A 22,819-nucleotide genomic window follows, 5' to 3' on the forward strand; every position below is an offset into this window, starting at 1 on the left:
ATGTGGAATTTAAAAAACAAAGCAAACAAAGAAAGGGGGAAAAGAGAGAGAGAGAACAAGAAACAGACTCAACTAGAGAGAATAAACTGATGCATAGATGGGGGAGAAGGGAAGGGATGGGGAAGTATGTGATAGGGACTAAGGAGTGCACTTGTCATGATGAGCACTGGGTGATGTGTGGAACTATTGAATCACTATACTGTATACCTGAAACTGATACAACATGTATATTAACTAACATGAACTAAAATAAAACTTAAAAAAAGAAAATAGGGGTGCTGAAATTCAAATTCAGGCAATTTGCCATTAGCAATGATTCTTATATTAAAATACACTTATTTTTCAGGAAGATGTTGGTCTTTGCCTTTTTGCCTTTTTTGAATTCACTCATGTATGAATCCCAACTAATACTTTCTAATTCATTTTTACTATTTCTCTATGATAAAATTCCTTTTCCTCATGTAAAATGGCAATACTCATAAGGATTAAAAGTAGTAACCACATGCATAACTTATAATAAATATTCTCTAAGTATTAGTTCTCCTGCTTCTCCTCTTTTTCCTCCCTTTTTTGGTTACTTTTATAGCTTCTATTATGCTGCTGCTGCTGCTTCTTCTTCTTCTTCTTCTTCTTCTTCTTCTTCCTCTTCTTATATGTTTATGTTAAACTGAGTAACTCTTTTGGCTCTTTACTTTACCTAACTCTATCTAGTCCATTGTACCACTTTTGTGACATGTCCTATGTTTTACTTTGTTTTTATACTTTTGCACATTTTTTTGAATTAAAATTTACACATTTTATATTAACTTGTGATCCCGTACAAAAGAGTACTTTGCCTTAGGTATTGTCCCACAATGCCATTTATTGAATAGATTTGTATTTTGTTTACTGGGAAATAGGTGGCATTTTAACTGATGAATTTTGAGGATCCATTGGAATTTTAAAAGTTAGATGTTTTACATCAAATCAGTGTTATTATTTTTTACTTTATTGATTGAAGTTGCAGATATAAACAATAGAAGGTCAAATATGATTTCTGAAATAAGCTGACAGAAACATATAAAATCAAGATGAAACTCCATAAAGATAATAGCAAGTAATTAAGTTAAGAAGATAGAATATTTTAGGGGCGCCTGGGTGGCTTGGTCGGTTAAGCGTCCGACTTTCGCCTAGGTCATGATCTCGCGGTTCGTGGGTTCGAGCCCCGCGTCGGGCTCTGTACTGACTGCCAGCTCAGAGCCTGGAGCCTATTTCAGAGTCTGTATCTCCCTCTCTCTCTGACCCTCCCCTGCTCACGCTGTCTCTCTCTCTCTCTTAGATATAAAAAAAAAAGAAGATAGAATATTTTGCATAAATACAAATAAAGCTTGCTTAGCTTCATGCAAAGACCTAAGAAAAAGTTGAAGCCACCAAGGATTACAAATCAATTATTTCATTGGTATGGTTTCGAAGGAAACAAAAATACCAAGCTAAGTAAATTGTAATGAAATATGTGGATACTTTTTACTTGGTGTTCCCAATCTGAAAATTGGAACGATGATTAATAACCTCCATTAAACTGAAAATAAAACAAGTAAGTTTCTTAACCAATTTTTAAAGGATTATTTAACATAGCAATGTATTTGATAATTAGCTGAATTGTTTAAGTTCATGTTATTTGATAAACTATATATATTTTATTAAATGTTAAGGGCCAGTATAAAAGTTACAAATAACTACTGTGTGGTTTTCGTGCAAAGTATAGTTCTTTGTTCTGATCTCTGTTCTCTTCCTCTTTAATCTTCCTTTCTTCCAGGCTCTCGTGTACTTCAAGTTCCCATTCCTTGCTTAGTCAAAGTGTATTGGTTATTGTATTATATTACAGCTAATGTGCCAAAGGCTTTAAAATCATAGTCTGTTTTCTGTAATTTTTGTAATGTATAGACAGTGAGCTCTATTTATGTGCTTAGTTTCTATTTCTGCAAGCTCAAACATACAGAAATACTAGAAAAATAACTAATATTTATAGAGTGCTTTTTAGTTAGAAAGTACATTCACAGGTGTTGTTTCTTTGATATTTAAAACTACCCCATTTCTCTCTTTTTAAAAAATAACACTGAATCTCTAAGAGTTTTGATTTGCTTAAGGTAATAGAGCTAGTACATGGCAGAGCAAGGAGTCAAATTGCATCGCCTACAATCTGCAAAATCTCTGCAAAATGACTTTCATAGGTGAAATACCAGGAGTTTATAGACTTCCTTGCTTTTGGCAGGAATAAAAAGATCCTCTCTCACTAAATTTTAAAAAGAAATTCTTCTTGCTGCTCAGAATACATAATCGAGGTTTCTCTTGTTTGTTGATTAAAAGTGCCCAACTTTAGAAACAGAGTCCTCCAAGCTCTACCCAGTCTATGATGGAAGGTGCATTACTATTCCCAATGAGAGAATGGATTTAAGCAGTAAGGTTGGCAGTCTGGGCAATGGTCTCATACAACAGCTAGATTTTAGTTGGATTCATCATGGAGTAGGCCCTCACCTTGAAGATCTACAAGTATGATCCAGGCAATTCAATCAGCAACCATGATTTATGTGGCAAACCAAATATCTAGGCCATTGGCAAAAGTCCAAAAGCCAGAGGAACTGTAACAGTATTCATCAAATATAGGATTGGCTAGAGCTATTATCACATCATTGAGATCTGCCCACTGAGATAAGATCACCTCTCCATTTTCAATTCAGCATAGCTGGTACTAACACTGAATAGTTTAGTTTGGGACACCATCAAATTTTAACACTGTCAAAACATCAGGGATCCAGAACCCAGAGTTTAGGAGAACCTCTGTGAATCAAAAACTCCACCCAGCCAGTTTTGCTTTCAAAGGCAGTGGGTAGGGTGGGGATAAAATTTCCTCCCAAATTAAAACTGCTATTTTTTCCTATAAAGTTGCAGTGCTACTGAGGTCTAACCTGCTGCATCTGATATTATGCAATTTCAATTAACAATAGAGGCTTGATGTCCCTTTCTACCTTGTTTGTTGAGTTAGGGCCGACTCACCCCAGAATGGGAATATCAAGGTAGAGAGTCACACAGCTCCATGGTTCAGGTTCAGTTTCAGTAAAAGCTCCAATGACAAGCCTATAGCTGCTTTATAAAAGAGGTTTTCCTGGTTACCATGTCAGGGAAGATATGACTGCAAAATCCCAAGAGATGCCATGGTATGAAGACTGCTTTTCATTGTTAGAGGTTCTAATGGCAAAATCATTAGCACTAGCATGCATAACTCAAATGGGATAACAGGGTTGTGTGGCCTCAAAGTACTCATATTGCTCATATGTACAAGATGCTTTTTCCAATTAGGGGATTCCCTTTGGCATTTATGAGCATTCATACACTACCAGCATGTGAAAACATCAATACAATTAATTATACATTCAGTCGTAGAAGCCATAACAACAGCACATTGAATTGGTTCAATGGATCCCACCCACAATGTCACTTAGTTTTGCTTCCCCACTATAAACACTACCTAAAACCCATATGTTAAACTTGGGTACCTCCTCGTCCAATGGGACCAACTCTGATGGTGACTTGGGTGACTATATCCAACAGAGCCATAAATTTTGTGATTCTCTTCTCCCCAAAGTTCCCCAATTTACTTGGCCAGAAGAACTATAGTCTACTCTTAAAAAGCTTTCTCTTTAAAGCGGCTGAGGTTGGCATAGAGGGAAAGCAGGGGGAAGTGGGGATAGATGGAAAGAAGGGCTGCATGCCAAATAAGCAAGGTGCATTTGTGCCTTCAATAAGTGCTCCACTTGATCACAAGAATTTATCTATATTTTGGGGGTCAGTTGCTCATTCTCCAGTGGGTCACCTTTGTCAGTATTGCAAATCATCTGGAGTAGCAACAAACTCAACTCTAACAATGCCTCATCTGTGGTTTCCCATAAAGTGTTCTTTTTTTCTTCAAGAACTTCTTCCTCAGAGGATCAAAGCTCCCCTATATCATCCAGGAGCCATTACAAAAGCAAAACAGAGTAAAACAAACAAATTAACAAAACCCTCAGATCTTTTACTGTCATCTTTGAATGGGTCTAACATTTGCATAATAGACTGTAAGAGGGGCTGAGCTATAAGACAGCCAGTTATTTCCATTCTTCCTTACTGGGCATTACATGCCCTTCCTCTTTTCTCTGAAATGAAGAGGCCAAACTTAAAGATTCAGTTGGTTTCTGTCCATGCCGCTTGTGAATTTCTCTCCTTTCATGTTAATATGGGTGTCCATCTCTAGGATTGCTGTCCAAAAGAGAGTAGAACTGATCTGACCTTCTATAAATATCTTAGCACTAGTTGTTACAATGGGTGGACCTGAGCCTGCTATGTTGGTGAGAAGGTAACTCCCTCCATCCTTTCCCTCACTCCCTTCCCAGCTACCCCCACCTAGAGAATTAGTAACTGCTGCACCCTGTTCAGACAGCTCTCTTGGAACCTACTTCCCAGTGGCCAGCATGCAACTATGCCCCAATTTCTTTTTGTTAACAGGCAATAAAGTTGAAAACCATTTATTTTCTGATTGACCAAGCAATTTGATCTGCATGTTCATTATTAATTCTTATAGATTTCTCTTAAATTCTATCAACTTGCATGGCTCTCTTTCTTCCACTACCAGAAACCCTTGTCTCCCTGTCTGTATCCCAGCTTCATTGCTAAAATATCTTTCAAGAACTGTGAGGGGTTTGAGATTTTTACCTAACTTGCAAGGTAATAAGTTAGCCTGCTATGAAAGAGAGACAAAGATTCATGGGTGCTGGGAGAAGACAAGACTCCCAATCAGAGACAAAGGATTTTATTTCTCATGACAGTACTAGAAGCCAGAGTATATGGATTTTTGCATACATTACATGAATCTCAATTCTTCCAGGGAAACATGAAGAGGGCAAGATGACCACTACAAACAGTGGGTTTTAGGAGAGAAATCCTAAGCTTAAGGCTCCCAATTCTGATCATTATGTAAACATCTTTGAAAACAGAGTCCAGATCAAAGACAGTTAATGACTCATTCATGAGACATGGAAACATACAAGAGATCTGCTGATGTTTCCAAGTAATAATAGTAATGTGAATTTATCACTAAACATAGTTTATAATTTTGATAAAACATTGTCATAGATTCATTTAGGGAATTAGAATTAAGAATATCTTTCTTAATAAATGCTTCCCTTGGTGCTGTTATCTATGAATTAAAGTGAATGAATGCTTCTTGTAATTTATGTAGTAATAGCTTACAATTAACCCTCACTGCATATGTATTTTATTTGAAGTTTGAATACTTGTTTATATTCCCCAAATTAGCTAGGAACACCATGGTTCTGTGTTCTCAGAAACAGTGCTAAAATGTTTGTTGAACAAGAATTCTCAGAAGCAGTGCTAAAATGTTTGTTGAACAAGAAAGGATAGAAACAAATCATGGGGGATTGCATGTGAGGTGGACAGTGTCAAGAAAAGCTGGCAAGTTCCTGGAGGATATATCTTGGTGACATTGAAAGAAGGAGGCAGTTACTGATACTCAGAGGGCCTTAAATCCTCATCTGAAATAGATTAATACATGTTTACCATGTAATAGCATGCTTTAGATAAGAGAGCTAACAAGTATTGTATTGGGTAACATCTGCTTTTATTTAATTGTAGTAGTGACTTAATAGAGTCCATATGGAGTGAGGAGAGTTGCTTCGCACAGCTACCTATTGAAACACTGTTTTGGAGGAATGGAGCAGTACTTTTCCCCTCAAAGGTGGCACTTGACAGAGATTTACTTCTTGCTAGCTATAAACTACATTTTAAAAATACAATTTGGATAGTAAACACTGATTTAATGTAGCTACTTAATTAACAACACAGACATCTTGTGAATTTCTTATTATTTTTACAATTGTGCTCAGCATTTAAACACATAATCAAGCAAATATTTTTAAAACATAACATGCAAAGGAATAATGATGTCTTGATAACAAAGCTCACAGTGTGGTTACATTAACACAAAAATATTTGGGGTTTTTACTTTTTTTTTCCACTTTATTTATTTGAGAAAGAGAGAGAGAGAGAACAAGTGGGGAGGAGGGGAAGAGTGTAGAGAAAAATCCCAAGCAGGCTCATTGCCAATGTGGGGTTCTATCCCAAAAACCCTGGGGTCATGACTGGATTTGAAATCAAGAATCAGACACTCAACTAACTAAGCCACCCAGGTGCCCCAAGATCTGAGATTTTTAAAGCCATGTTCAGAGTAAGAGAAATATAAGAATAGATAGAAATAGACTGTTCAGGGGTGATTTTCATTTAAGTCACCTATCAACAAAGATGAGGCATGTTATTCAAAGATCATATTGCTTCTGTCTTCTCCTACCTGGAGAACTATTTCAACTAGCAGAAGAGAGACAGAGAAGAAATCCATGATGGTTGAAGAATTAGCAAAAAGTAATCTTTTGACATATGCTCAAGTATTTTATATCCTCAAATCTTTGGATCTATAGTTTCTAAATATAACAAATACATGATTTAATGGAAATGATAATGAAGTGAGAGTCAGCAGTTAGTATTACCTTGAACAAATCACTTGAATTATCTGGAATTAATTTTCTGGGCTATAAAATGAGGTGATAAAAAATATACTTGTCTTTTTAAGCCTACTTTTGGATTAAGAAATCTGTGGGAAAATTAGATTGATGAATATATCTACCTTCTTAGTAACCAATTGTACTTCTTCTCTATAAATATATTGAAATTATTAGGAAATATGATAATAATGAGTCCAGAGTCATGGCACTAACCAAAGACCTTACTCAAGACATCTTATCATCATCCAAGATATCTTGGTATTTAAACTGGAGAATCACTGGAAAAGAGACTCCCTCCCGTCCCCTTCTAATGTGAATATTCCTGAGACATAGGCCACATGGTCCAACTGACCCACTGGATCTCACAACTTCCTATGTAAGGAAACGGGAAATTGACACTAATGAACTGCTTTCGGTTTTTGCCAGCGTCTATACTAATACAATTTCCCTATAAGCTAGCTCACTTCACCTCAGTTCTGAAGGCATAGGTCTTAACATGCAATAGCAAGTAAATGGAGGAGCCAAGTGTATTCACCATTTATCTGACCTCAACCTTGTTTTCTATGTACTAAGTTACACTACTACTAAATAAGCAATTAAATGAAATAACATTGCTTTCCCTGAATGTGTCTTATTTCTTTGAATAGGTTTCATAGCTAGCTCCTTGAGGATAAAGATCAAGCCTTATTCAATATGATACCTTGAGCCTAGTACAAAATCTGCACACACTAAGCACTTATTAGATAACCACTGCATGCAACTAAGGCCATACTGAAAGTTTATAGAATATAACAGTGCTTTTCGATGTAAAAGATTTTTACTTAGATGAACACTTACACCTCTCATTAGTTTTCTACTTGATGCAAAAATCAAGAATGTTGAGATATTTTAATGTGTAATAAATATGGGAAAATGGTTTTAGAAAATAGACAAACTAGATGAATTCCTGAGTCAGCATAAGTATTTTCATGGATTATCCAGAAACTAATACTTTAAATTATTTTCATTTGCTTAATTAAAAATAAAAATGGCTTGAGGTACCCGTCTGGCTCAGTTGGTAGAGCATGCCAATCTTGATCTCAGGGTTGTAAATTCAAGCCCAATGTTGGATTAGAAATTACTTCAAAATAAATAAATAAATAAAAAGCTTTGAAAAAAGTATATAATTTTTAAAAAAATAAAATGAGTTATTGTCAATAAATGCTATATTAAGGGCAATAAAAAAGAGAAAGGGTATTATAAAAGTATAGATGAAAGACCTGAAAACTTGAAAAAATCAAGGAAAATGAAGTAGAAAGCAACAAAGGGTTTAGAATTATTAAAGAATATTATAATGAAAGATAAATGAGATCATTATACATGTATTTCTGAATAGAGAATAAACCAAATGAAACAAAAATATTCAGTGATAAGATGGAAGAAAACTTGTTGAGATAATGATACCCCTAAATTTTACCAGAATAAGCAGGTGCAACACAGAGAAATTGACCCAAAACAGTCAACAGGCTTCCAAAGTGAAAACCAAATGAAATACCAGATTTTTAGGGTATAATTAATATATAAAGAACTGTATGTATTTAATAAAAACAATTTGATGAGTTTTGACATATGGAAATACCTCTGATACATGATCACTATTCAAGGTAACAGACATATCCAAAATCTCCCAGGGTTTCCTTGCGTGTCTTTGCACATAACTCATTCCTAAGTATTTTCACATAAAACATTCTTATTTTTTCCATTAGAATGAGATTATCATAAGGTTAATCTCTTCACTAGCTGGATTGTAAAACAAAGTTAACTTGGGTTTACTGTCCGTGAATTAACTACCATGCAAGTCATACACCTCCACTGCATTTTGTTTTAACTTCTCTCTACCATAAGGACTCTCCCTTCTGATCCAATAAATCTATTGGTTTGTATGCAAATTTTGTTACATGAAATAAATATGGGCCTTTTGTTGTAAAACATAGGGTTGAATCATGACTACTCCTTTACTTGCTATTCAACTTTGGGCAAATTACATATCTGATTTCATACCATTGAAAATTTTAGACATATGGCAGGAAAGATTAGTACTCTTGGTGATCAATTGAACTAAAAATAGTTTTGCCATCACCTTCTTAATTTCTACTCTTAGACTTCTATAGTTAACCAAATGATAGTATGGTTTTAACGTGGCACACTAATGCAAGCTTATGATAGTTCTTGAGAATGAAAGACCCATCTCATTATACCTTCAGAGACTGGAGCTGATTTAAGTCATTGGATCTCCATTTCTGTCAAGCCTCCCACTGCTATTGCCATTACCTATGCTCTTTGTAACATCTTCGATCTTTTCTCCATCAATTCTCTTTTGTTCTTGCTTTCCCTGTCTCTATTTTACATAATTCTCAATTTTTGTGCAAATGCTTATAGATATGAATGTTGCTTTGCACCTGGTATGAGGTGTACCAATTTCTAAGAATTAGGCATAGTCCTTTTTCTTACATTGTACTTGGTTACTTTCAGCAGCTAGATGTTCACAGGTCACTTTTACAGAGCCAGAAACATTGGATAGTTTCTTTTTCCTTTCCTTTTACTTTCTCTCTCTCTTCCTTTATCACTTCCTCCCTGCCCTCCAATCTTTCTCCCTCCCCTGCCTGTTCTCCCATAATCTGATTGTACTTCTTTCTTTAGTTTTAGAAGTCTAATGTTTTACTTCTAGATAACTGAAATGAAACTCTCTCATATATTACATATATATAGTTCAGAAATAGCTTTAATGTATTCTACCTATTCATACCCTAAGAAGACTTGCCACAGAAAGTACAAGATACTCAAATTTAATTTTGGGATAAACAACAGATAATTCTTTAGCTATGTCCCAATAATTGCATGGGATATACTTATACTAAATATAATTTGTAATTTATCTGAAATTCAAATTTAACTGTAGGTCTTGTATTTTTATATGCTGAATTTGGCAATCTTAAGTATATTTCATATGTCTGATAGATATGTTTTTTAATAAAGCAGTGTTAAAAATCACTTTATAATTTTGAACATTAGACCATCTCCACCAAGGAGATGTAGACATTTACATTAAGAGATTAGAAATTGCCAAATTAAATTAATAAAATTTGTTATTGATGTATGTTATTTTTTATCATAAAAATAATAGTTTAGTATTATATATTATTTATTATAATTCATATTAGAATTAAAATTATGAATAATTGCTTGAAAATAGGTAAATAGCCACTTTATACTAAATGAATAACCTACTTATTCTTTTTTTAAAAATTTTTTAAATATTTTTATTTATTTCTGAGAGAGAGAGAGACAGCATGAGCAGGGGAGGGTCAGAGAGAGAGGGAGACACAGAGTCTGAAACAGGCTCCAGGCTCTAAGCTAGCTGTCAGCACAGAGCCCGATGCGGGGCTTTGGGCTTGAACCCATAAACCGTGTGATCATGACCTGAGCCAAAGTCATATGCTTAACCGACTGAGCCACCCAGGCACCCCAAAACCTACTTATTCTAAGACACTTGGAAATTTTATTTATTTTCTTGAGTGATGATAGTATAGAAGAAAAATTCAATACAATAAGTTTGCAATTCTGCAGATGCTGAATCTTAAGCAATTGAATGGGGATGGGTATAAAACATGTTTTTTTTCCTCCTTCCAAAAAGTAGTAGGTCTTCAGGTAGTGCAATTTCAGATATATGTCAACATAAAAAGCTATTTTTAATAGAAGTTCTTTTTTTAAGTTATCTAATTCATGAAGAAAAGTGATTATCGTGTGTTGCTGTACCTACTAAAAAAAGCAAACACCAAACAAACAAACAAAAAACCCCAAACCCAAACCAAAACAAAACATTGACAGGCTTAAAAGCTCTCCTCCCAGTAGACATACACGTTATGATGACCCCTAGTGGTAAAGCTATGCAAATGTACCACACTTACGCAGACCCAGATACGCAGGCATAGAAAAGCTTTTAATCAAGAAGCTTTATGTGGGTATAAAAACTTAGCTTACTATTACATCAGCCCATGTGTTCTTCTGAATTTAGTTCAGAGTAAACTAAAAGATACTTTCCTTTACTTAATACAGAATACAAAACTTAACTAAACTAAAGAGAAAAAACTAGGTTAAATTGTATTTATGCATAGTCCAATACTTTAAATTCTCACTTCTTGCAATACAGATACTGAGTTATGGCCTTGAGTTAACACCAATTCATATGTTCACAGAATTTGAGTAATTTAGGATACTTCCGATATTATCTGATTTCAAATTCTTCATTTCTCAAAGAGAAGATATATAGAAAAGAAATATTAAGCTGAGAGGCTTAAATTCAGTCAGCTATTTACTGACAGAGTTAGAAATAAGAAATAGTCTCCAGACTAGCATCTCAGTACAATTACAATATCTGCCAGTGCTTTCTTACCGAAAGGTCACAATATTTACCATAATAGGGAAAATAAAGTAGAAATGTGTGGTTCTGTACAGACACCTATTACTCATTAAAGTAAGCCTATGGTATCTTTCTGAAGGAAAGTATTAACCTTATTCTTTACACAATATATTCACATACTCCAAGAGGCAAGAAATAAGGTCCTGCATTCTGATTAATGTTAAGGTACAGCCAAGTACATATATCAATGACAAATAATACTTGGAAAATTTTAAAAATTGAATTTAATAACCTTAAGCCATTATATTATAATAACAAAGGATCAAGAAATATAACCAAATAATACTCTGAAGACACAGATTTCATTTGCATAGAAAATATTTTACATTCCATTTTCATATGGAATTTTAGTAAGAGCTCATAAATATTTAAATAATTATGATGCAATAAGGGAGTTTTTTGTTTAATATCTTGGGGACATTGTACAGAGGATTCAAATCCCAGATAAGAAAATGAACTAGCTAATCTTTACAGTGTTCTCAAAACCTTGAGTTTAACATTTTATGGTAACTATATGTATATATTATTTTGTTTAAAACAATTGTAGGCTCATGAGGAGATTTCAGAAATATTTTTCTGCTCCTGGTCAGAATCCCAAATCATGAGTTTTCATGTTTTTATTTTCATTTTTAAAGTTTCTAAAAAAATATTTTTATTTATTTTTGAAAGAGAGAGAGCATAAGTGGGGGAAGGGCACAGAGACAGAGGATCTGAAGGGGGCTCTGTGCTGACAGCAGATGGCCTGATTCAGGGCTCCAATTCATGGACAGTGGGATCATGACCTGAGCCTAAGTCAGATGCTTAATGGACTGAGCCACTCAGGTACCCCTTTAATTTCATTTTTCAATGAAGATACTTTAATAGTGTGTATATATATATATACATATATATATATATACAGGATATATATATATATATCCTGCTGATAGGATATTAAATATTTTTTAATTCAAAAATTATTTTAACTATGAAAATCTTTATAATTTCAATATGGACAAATTATGGACAAGTTAGTTAGAATAAATGTTTTCATTGGGTGAGAACATGAAATGAGAAATCCACTCATTTCTCACTCAATGAAGTATTTCTATAATTTTTAGATTAAGAATTGAGTCCTCATAGTCCTAAAAAGTTTGATCTTAATCCAACTTAAATGAAAACTTAAAATTAAGCAAAACTTCATGTAAATTATATCCAATTAACTTCATTATCTTATTTTCCAAGGGAAAATGCACATCTGAGTAAGATTCTTTAAAATAGAAAATAAAATTTATCTTAAAAATAATGGCACTAAGAATTTTTAAAAGGTAAAAGTAATTAAAAGTGGTAAGTGCAGATGTACTTTTGATAAGGATAAATTAAAATTCCAAAAGAACTATCATATTTCAATTCAAAAAAATTTTGTTCATTTGATTTATTTTTGAGACAGAGAGAAACAGAGCACGAGTGGGGGAGGGGCAGAGAGAGAGGGAGACACAGAATCTGAAGCAGGCTCCAGGTTCTGAGCTGTCAGCACAGGACCAGATGCGGGGCTGGAATCCACGAACCGTGAGATCATGACCTAAGATGAAGTCCGACGCTTAACCGACTGAGTCACCCAAGTGCCTCTCAATTTGTTTATAGTAACATTTAAATTGCATCTGTGGGTTAGTATATGTTATTGTCCTATGGAAACTATAAGAGTCTAAGCCAAGGTATAAAATATTTCCCTGTCTCCTTGAGTTAATATGATGATAATTTTACTTGGATATACAAGATGACGACTGATGTAGAAGACAATCTTGGATGTAAATAATTTAGGTAATTTTCTTCTCTTTCATTTTCAAGACCTTTATTTGGCTGAGTAAGTTTTAATCTTATAGAGAATAGTCACATATTTTACCAAAAATACTAAGTAATTACTGTTGTATCAAATTATGATTTACTGACATTAACTTATGTTCTTATATAAAAACTACACTGCTTACATTTTGATTATATACACAGATTCTGTAAGTCTTCACTCATTTGAAATGACTATAGATATTTTTCCTTTAATATTTTTAATGTTTATTTATTTTTGAGAGAGAGGGCGAGACAGAGCATGAGTGGGGGAGGGGCAGAAAGAGAGGGATATAGCAAGTTCCAGGCTCTGAACTGTCAGCACAGTGCCCTCAGCATGGAACCCAATATGGGGCTTGAACTCATGAACTGTGAGATCAGGGCCTGAGCCAAAGTCAAATGTTTAACTGACTGAGCCACCCAAGTGCCCCTATTTTACAAAGAAGAAATAAATTCTAAGTCTTCAGATTTCTAGATCTTGATTACTTTATAATTTGCAATGAATGCGTCACTTATTTTTGGCTTGGCCTAGAAACACTATCCAATGAAAATGGAATCCAATATCTTAATGATATTAATAAAACAATGACAACATCTAACATGCACGATAGGGAAAGTGAATCTCTTGGGGCAGGGATTTTTTTTTTTTTAATTTTTTAAATGTCTTTTTAAAATTTATTTCTAGGAGAGAGAGAGACAGACAGCATGAGCAGGGGAGGGTCAGAGAGAGAGGGAGTCACAGGCTCTGAAACAGGCTCCAGGCTCTGAGCTGGCAGTCAGCACAGAGCCCGACATGGGGCTCGAACCCACGAACCACGAGATCATGACCTAAGCGAGAGTTGGACGCTTAACCAACTAAGCCACCCAGGCGCCCTGGATTTTTTTTTTTTTTCTCAAGTAGTTTATTGTCAAGTTGGTTTCCATATAACACCCAGTGCTCATCCCCACAAGTGTCCTCCTCCATGCCCATCTCCCCCCTCACCCCCATACCCATCAGCCCTCAGTTTATTCTCAGCATTCAAGTGTCTCTCATGGTTTGCCTCTCTCCCTCTCCCTCACTATTTCCCCCCTTCTTCTCCTCTATGGTCGTCCGTTAAATTCCTCCTAATCCTCCTATACATGCAAACATATGGTATTTGTCCTTCTCTGCCTGACTTATTTCGCCCAGCATAACACCCTCAAGGTCCATCCATGTTGCTACACATGGCCAGATTTCATTCTTTCTCATTGCCATGTAGTATTCCATGGTATAGATAAACCACATCTTCTTGATCCATTCATCTGTTGATGGACACTTAGGCTCTTTCCACTCTCAACTTTGGCTATTGTTGAGAGTGCTGCTATGAACATTGGGGTACATGTGCTCCTATGCATCAGCACTCCTATATTCTTTGGGTTAATTCCTAGCAGTGCTATTTCTGGGTCCTAGGGGAGTTCTATTGTTAATTTTTTGAGGAACCTCCACACTGGTTTCCAGAGGGGCTGCACCAGTTTACATTCCCACCAACAGTGTAGGAGGGTGCCCGTTTCTCCACATCCTCACCAGCATCTAGAGTTCTCTGATTTGCTCATTTTAGCCACTCTGACTGGAGTGAGGTGATATCTCAGTGTGGTTTTGATTTGTATTTCCCTGATGAGGAGGGATGCTGAGCATCGTTTCATGTGTCTGTTAGTCATCTGGATGTCCTCTCTGGAGAAGTGTCTGTTCATATCTTCGGGGCAGGGATTTTTTAAAATGCATATGAATAGTAGCAACTCCCTATTAGACTACCAGATTTGGATTGTTAGAATGCTCTACTCTTCAAAGGAGAGGGAAACAGTGAGTCAAATAGTAAAAGTTGTAGTAGACAAATAAGTTCATTATCATATTAACTTGTGAATAATAAGCAGCATATGAATAAATCTGTCTATTCTAGAATTAATGGAGTGAGGTTAAATCATTTAAAAATAATGACACATACAATGGAAGCACCAGATACATTAGAACTAAGATTATCTGACATCTTTTCATGTATTTCTAATACTGTCTATCCTCTAATTATTACTATACTGATATGGGTTAATTCACTTTTAGTTTTGTTCATATAAGTAGAAAAGGACATTTCAACTTAGATGTTTCGTTTCTCATTACTGTTGGAAATTAACTCATAAAAGATTTTCTGAACTCCGTAAGTTTAAATTCCAATTCAATGCCTTTAGTTTAATATAAAATATTTGCTCCTATATCGTACATTTTTATTGTGATCTTATGGCTTTTATGGATGCCAATCTAATTTCCATTCTGTTTTCCATTTCCTTTTCTTTGCCCATGAGCTAATGAAAAGTGCACTTAATAAAATATGTAATAGTTCAAAAGGGACTAATTATATTTTGATAACAATGTTAAACACTGCCATTCTATAGTTCCTTTTCTTTTGTTAAGAAATGAAAAGCTTTATCATTTCTATTAATACCAGTTAAACACACAGCACTTGCTTCTCTCTAATATAACATTTAGAAATATTCTCATAGCATCTTCACTCTGAACATTTCTAACTTTTTAAAACTTCCTTTGTTATCCCAGTCCCAACATGTCTTTGCTGCCTTCTTTCTGTATGTATAGCATGACATAGTCACATACTATCATAATCCCCTATGTTGTTTAGCATTACAAAATTACAGAAATCTTCTTTAAAATCTCAATCTTCACAACTATAAATCCCATTATATAGATGAAGAAAATGAAATTCAGAAATATGATTTTCTTAAAGCTGTGCAGTGTCTAAAGTTATCCTCAATTCCTCTTCCCCGTTTTATCATATTATCTACAGAATAATATGTCCTTTCTCATCATATCTATCACCTCATAGCAAACCATGACAAGTCTGATGATCCACAGAGCATTATCACATTATCAGATGTTAGTCTACCACAATTACTTAGATGGCCTGGATGAAACAGCAACAAAACTATGTCTTAAACTGGATTCTTTGTTTATAGTGTTTTCTTGCAGGTCTAAAGTAATTTACAATGAATCTTTTTCTTTTAAAAAAAGCAATCAGTCGTAATCAGAATATATATGTTTTTACCTTTGTCAACAAGTCACAGGACTTATTTAACCTCAATCTCCTTATTGAGTCTCTGTCTCCTCTTCCAAATAATGAGGAATTCGAAAGGGAGAAGTTTAAAACTTTCTTTCCAATTTATACATGCCATGTATATGTTGAACATGATATGTAAGAAAAGTAGAAGAGGGAGACATCAATGGACTGGTGTGAAGCATAATTGGACACAAGAAAAGAGCAAACACATGCACAACATACTAGAGGCTACTACAGTGGTTAGTAATGAGACGACAGAGTAGGAATTTATAAGGGACAGTGATAAACTACAAGTGCATGTGAAGGAATGCATCAAAGTAGTATTGGACAGAAAGACATGGCAGCTCCTAGTGATTGATTCAACACAGAGTATAAATTAGTGTTAAGAGTCAGAGGTGTTCAGGGTGTAATGGGAATGTGGGTCCAAATAAACCAGTAGGCCCAGATTGAAATGTGGGAACTAAGGAAAACACCTTCTAAGGAAAAGGTGATAAAGTTGGTTGTGTACATGCTGAGTTTTAAGTGAAAGTGATGATATGAATTCTAGACCACAGGATTGGGCTTAAGCCTAGAAATGTGGAAATCACCAGGGTAGAAGCAACAGATAAAACTTAAGAGACTCTCTTTAAGGAAGATGGTGGAGTGAGAGAAAGAATTAGATTCTGAGACTCAAATCATGTATATGTTAGTTATAACACACTAAGGTCAGTGGGAAGAACATCATAATTGTAGTGCTAGAGGAATGGCCTTACAGGGTGATGGCCACTGTGACCACAGAAAAGACTCCCCCACTATCCTAGCTTAATGGTATGAAAGGGTCTATAACCACTTTTCTTCTTCTCTCATCTGGTGAATTCCTCATACTTCCCAGACATCTTTGACCTTCAAATTTAAGGTACTGATTGATGAATAAATAGGGATGCACTGGAGTTCATTTCTACTCACTTATATCAAAATCCTATCTCTAAATTTTAGCACCGCTAGCTATTTGTTTATGTTGATGGTAAATTCAAGTGAAAACAACTTTAAAATCCAAGACTTCATTCTCATCTGTCTTAGACCCTAACAAAACTGAGGTGATCTATCATAACCCTTCACATTTATCTTTTTCACATCTTCAATTACTTGGTGTTTTATAATGATTAATGAATGTTCAGTGGAGGAAAGAATGAACAAATAAATAAGCAAAAAACCAAATATTTGAGAAATTCATAGTTAAAGGAGAGCATAAGTCAATGAAGGAAACAGGAAAAAAAATCATACTATCTTCAGGGGTAGTAATAATAGCTAGCAACTTCTCAACTTCACCCTGTGTATGAATCACAGGGGCATCTTGGTGCAGCTGAGATTTCAACATTTCTGGCAGGCTCTCAGATCTTAAGGTTCCACCAGGAGCACCCCTTCAATAATGCTATAGATGACTGCTCTACATAGGCATGCCCCTGCTAATAACAGATGAATGACCAAATGCCCATAGCTGAGCACTACTTCAGTATTCTCTGAATTAAAACAAAATGCTGCGGGTTCAGCTAATGCAAATAGATAAGAAATATATAAATTAATATTATAGAGGAATGAACAAGTTTATGTAACTTTCCCAGCTGTAGAATGCATTTCTAAGGATCCAGTTCATTAAGAAATTGGGTTCTGTGATGGTCATATTATTTACGTCTAATGTTATTTGAGGTAGTTGTAACAATTCACACATCTCAGCATGCCACTCAACTGTTCACTTGTAAGTATTTGTCATTTGTCTCTTGGGAGTCATGTATGTTATTTACTTCCTTAGACCCCTTTTCTCCCAAGTAATAATTTATTGAATTGCTGTTAACCTTTGACAGGGCAATTATTATTTTCCTCTGGTTTTCTTATTCATTTTCTTTTAATCTCTTTTTTGGATTCTCTATTCTCCATTCACACCTAATTCTGAGATTGTTCATTAGTTTGTGAAATGGCGGGAAGAAAGGGAGTATGTGACAGCAAGTACACACAGCAAGGGCCAAGAGTTATGAGCACAGATTTAATTAACACTCTAAAAGGAAGAATGATATTCTATATTTTAACTTCCCGAGGATAGAAAAACAAGTCCTTTTCTAAGAAGAATGCCAACTAGGAAGCAAACACTACTAAGATATCACAGTAGGAACTTCATAATTCTGACTTTGGCTTTTTTAAGTTTATTTATTTTGAGAGGGAGAGAGAGAGCATGTGCAGAAGGGGCAGAGAGGGGGGGGGGAGAGAGAATCTCAAGCAGGCTCTGCACTGGCAGTCCAGAGCCCATCGTGGGGCTTTACCCTACTAACCATGAGATTATGACCTGAGCTGAAACCAAGAGCTAGACACTTAAGTGACAGCTACCCAGGGGCCCCTCATAATTCTGATTCTTAAAAGATAAATTTACGTTACAGATGAGAGATGGAATAACAAACTCATTGTGATTCTATTTCCACAGATATCCAGATGAGTCTATATGGAGAACTATTTCATCAGGCTTATTGGACTAGCACAGATATATGGTCTACAAAGATGGTAAGTATTGAATACTTAATGGAACATATGAAGTAAAAAATATAAGAACTTTTTTTCTTTGAGAGAGGGAGAGAGAGGGAAAGAGAGAGAGAGCACGCGCTCATATGTGAGCAGGGCAGGGGCAGGGAGAGACTTTTAAGCAGGTTCCACAGCACAGAGCCTGAAGCAGGGCTCAATTCCAAGACTGGGAGATCATGGATGTGAGGGCGATATAGCTGCGACATCTGTCACCCCATTGATTGCCAGGGTTGACTCGGCTGATCTGGCTGGCTAGGCGGGTGTCCCCTTCCTCCCTCACGGCTCCATGTGCGTCCCTCCCGAACCTGCATGCTCAGTTGCTAGGTGGAAGACTACCTTCTCCTTCTGGCATAGAGGAGGACCGTTCTTCTGTCAAGGGTATGAGCAGCTGCACTCCCCTGCTAGAACCTCCAAACAAGCTCTTAAGACTGGGAGATCATGACCTGAGCCAAAATCAAGAGTGGGACGCTTAACTGACTGAGCCACCCAGGCGCCCCAAAAATGTAAGAACTACTAAAAGGTGTGACTATTTTCACAGAGTTGGCAAACATTAGCAAGGGTAGTGAAAATTCAATCTTCTCTTCCTAAACACTCTTTTAGGGTAAAGTCTAAAGCCCGAATGTTACACAGGACTTTTTCTAATATGATCAGTGACCTTGGACCTGGACCTTCCTTTACACATACCTTGGCCTCCAGCCCTTTTCCACCATTTGTATGTCTCCAGATTCATCTTGTATGTTTACTCCTCCACTGCACACGGGTCTGAAATATCCCTCCTTTTCTTATCTGACTGGTAAATTTCTACTCTTCCTTCAAAATACCCTTGGAGAAGCAGTACTTTTGTGATGCTTTCTCCAAAGATCCCAATGAAAACTAATTAAAATTAAGTATTTATTCCACCCTTTTCTCTATTATCTTGCATATGTAATTACCTGATTCCTTACAGCATTGCTATAATTAGTATATGTCTGTCTCAGTATTTTCTTTCTGTTAGTATTTTTAAAAGCTTGGGGCACCTGGGTGGCTTAGTCGGTTAAGTGTCCGACTTCGGCTCAGGTCATGATCTCACGGTTCGTGGGTTCGAGCCCCGCGTCAGGCTCTGTGATGACAGCTAGCTCGGAGCCTGGAGCCTGCTTCAGATTCTGTATCTCCCTCTCTCTCTGACCCTCCCCTGCTCACGCTGTCGCTATCTCTCAGAAATAAATAAAACATTAAAAAAATTTTAAAACCTTGAACACACATTAATTCATTCATTGCTCATTGAATGCCCACCAATGAATTTAGTAAATGTCTACAAAAATTTTATCATTATTACAAATCAGTAATTTGAGATTATCTTTTGAATTTATGATTCTCTACTTTCATTTCCTTAGAATGGCTCCTAGAAAGCACAAGTCTCCAAGAACATCTCACTAGTATAGGCACTTATAGTTTCATAGGTGGACTTCCACCTTTTAAAAACCATTACCTCTTTGTACCCAGTCTCTCCCCATTGCCAATCCTATGCATAATTCTGAAGATAATCTTTCTTAGTACCTATTCCTATCTAAAATGGTTTATAATTTTTAAAAGTTTATTTATTTATTTGAAGAAAGAGAGAGGGGGAATAGAGGAAGAGGCAGAGAGGGAGGGAAAGAGAGAAAATCCCAGGCAGGCTCTGCACTGTCAGCGCAGAGCCAGAGGCAGGGCTCCAACCCTCAAACCATGAGATCATCACCTGAGCAGAAGTCAGAAGCTTAACTGACTGAACCACCCAGAGGCCCCCTATCTAAAGTGGGTTAGTGACAAAAGATCCAACTCTTGATCTCTGCTCAGGTCCTGATCTCCTGGCTTTAGGGTTTGAGCCCTGCTGCAGGCTCTGTGTGGTCAGCGGAGGCTGCTTGGGATTCTTTCTCCCTCTCTCTCTGCCCCTCCTCCCCATCAAAAGTAAATAAATAAACTTAAAATAAAATAAAATGGGTTAATGATTCTTGTTTGATGAAACATTAACTCAACATTTCATTGCAATCCCTCCCTATATCTTATCCTCCACAAATACTGTATTAATACATGTGTTTATTCTGAGCTTAGGTATTTTCTTTGATAAACAGGTTGCTTGCAGTGAGAAATCTCTCCTTGCTAATAGTCAGCAACACCCATCTTGCATTCCACCTCCTTGACAAAATCTTCTAATATTTTGTCTCACTTAGCAAGGACTTGACCACTTAGAACTGTTTTCTCATGTACAACTTGTGTAAAACTTTTAAATCTCCCTCCTTTCAATACTATTTCAAGGATTTGGTAAAGAGTATGATTTTGTTTGTTTGTTGCCCTCCTCTAATTTTGCATTTTGCTAGATATAATGTATACATTAAAATAGTTGTTGATTTATTGACAAATGCTCCCCACCACATTTTGTTACTTTATATTGGCATACAACACCATAGAACTTCTATATAATGATCCTACTTTCATGTTGCCTTCTAACCATTTTTTTAAAGGATGTCATCTCAACCTATGGTTTATAAAACTGTTAAGAGTAGAAATGGATTTCTATATGGAAAGTCACTGGAATGTAGCAGGAAAAGCACTACACTGGGAGTCAGAAAAGTCAGGACTGAATTCTGCCACTTGAATGGTTTGCTGGAAAGTTCTATTACCATCATTTCTCCATCCGTGAAATAAAGACAAAACCCTCAAGAACGTTGTGAGAATTAAATGAGATACTATCTGTAAAAATATTCCGCAAATTTTAATATGCTATCCAACATAAAATCTTTCTTCTTATTATGTCTTCAAAATTATTTTGTGGATAGGGCATGATGTACATTGAGCAGACGGTCAGAAAAGTCTCCCTGGGAGTCCTGGGTCACGTAGGTGGGTCACATTTCCTCCAGTTTTTAAAGCAATAGTGGCAAAAACCTATACCTTAGCTTTTTTGTGTTTCTCTTTAGGATACAAATTATTACAGTGCTGTGCAATTTTTGGCAAAGCGTTTTCCAACGTTTTTCATTTGCTTACCAAATAAGACCTCTTGCAGTCCTATTTCTTGCTTTATCAACTCACCCGTGAAATTTGCCTTGTCAATTCTGTCTTCCATCTCACCGAAGTAGCTGTCATACTTAGAGCAGCCTTTATTCTCAACCTCGCCTGCATTTCTTTCCCGTGGGCTCCTCTTCCCCTCTACTGGCTGCCAAGGAGAAGCACATTTATTGGCACGGCCCCCAAACAGATGCCCGCCTGCTTCCCTTCCCCCTTCCTCTTTCAGCCAAAGCATCACCTGCCAAGGGCTGGTGGTTGCTGCCCCCGCTGTCCACTGCCTCACACTGCTGAGGCTCCGAGTCCTTTTTGGCAGCCTCTTCCGAAGTTCCCTTGCCCGCATCTCTCCTGTGCTGCTTGCCAGCAGCCTCCTCCTCTCGCCTGCAGCTCTCCTCGCTCCCGCCAGCCTCTCCCCCGCTCGGTCTGCGCGCAGCCTCTTCCTCCCGCCCTTGCCAGCTGCTTTACTCGCCTTTCCTCAGGCTGCTCCCCCTCCTTTCCTCCTCAGCCCTTCCCTTCGCTCTCGCCGCGAGCTTTCTTTCCAGCGCCCCCACCCTCCCTAGCCTGATGTTTTGTTAACACGCGGGATCACCTCTCCTGGGTCCCGGTGTGTATGCACGTCCACTGAATGGAACATTTTTTGGAAAGTGAATATTTTCTTCCCTCTCAGTAATTCGACTAGACACCAACCCCCAGATCCCGTGCCTACTCCCTGAGCCCGGAAAGGCTGGGTGTAGTGATGGTGTTAGAGATTCAGGGAGACAACAGACCACGGGCTCGGTCGGTGGACCCCAACAAAGTTTTGGACGCTCGGTACTTGTCATCTCAGGCTTCCCAAACTTGACCAGCCCGGCAACCTACGCTAGCGCCCAAACGGCGCACCGCGGCTCGGCGCTCCCTCTGATTCCCAGCGCCCCCTGACCTTCCAGGGACGCTTGATTGAGGTCCCAGCGCCCCCTGACCTTCCAGGCCCGCCGCCCTCCAGGATCAGGCCTGGGCCACTCCCCAGCCCAAGCCGGGGTCCGCAGGCTGAGCCCCACCCAGTGTCTGGCCGGGGAGGGGCGCACTTGTTTCAGGATGCTCGGGGAGGGGGCGGGCGAGATGAAAGAATGGAGCAGCCCAGGTTCCCGGGTTCCCGTCTCACAGACAAGAAGTGGGCGGTGTGTTAAGGACCTCACCCCAATCCAGGGTCCTTCTGGAGATCTGGCTACTTCCAGTGCGCGGTACAGTAGCGGTTCCCCTTTACAAGCCGTCTCCTTTAAGAAGAGGGCGCGCTCACTCGCTCGTGTGTGTGTGTGTGTGTGTGTGTG

This window comes from Hyaena hyaena, unplaced genomic scaffold (assembly GCF_003009895.1).
Source record: "Hyaena hyaena isolate Hyena2069 unplaced genomic scaffold, ASM300989v1 scaffold_627, whole genome shotgun sequence".
In the NCBI taxonomy this organism is placed as follows: domain Eukaryota; kingdom Metazoa; phylum Chordata; class Mammalia; order Carnivora; family Hyaenidae; genus Hyaena; species Hyaena hyaena.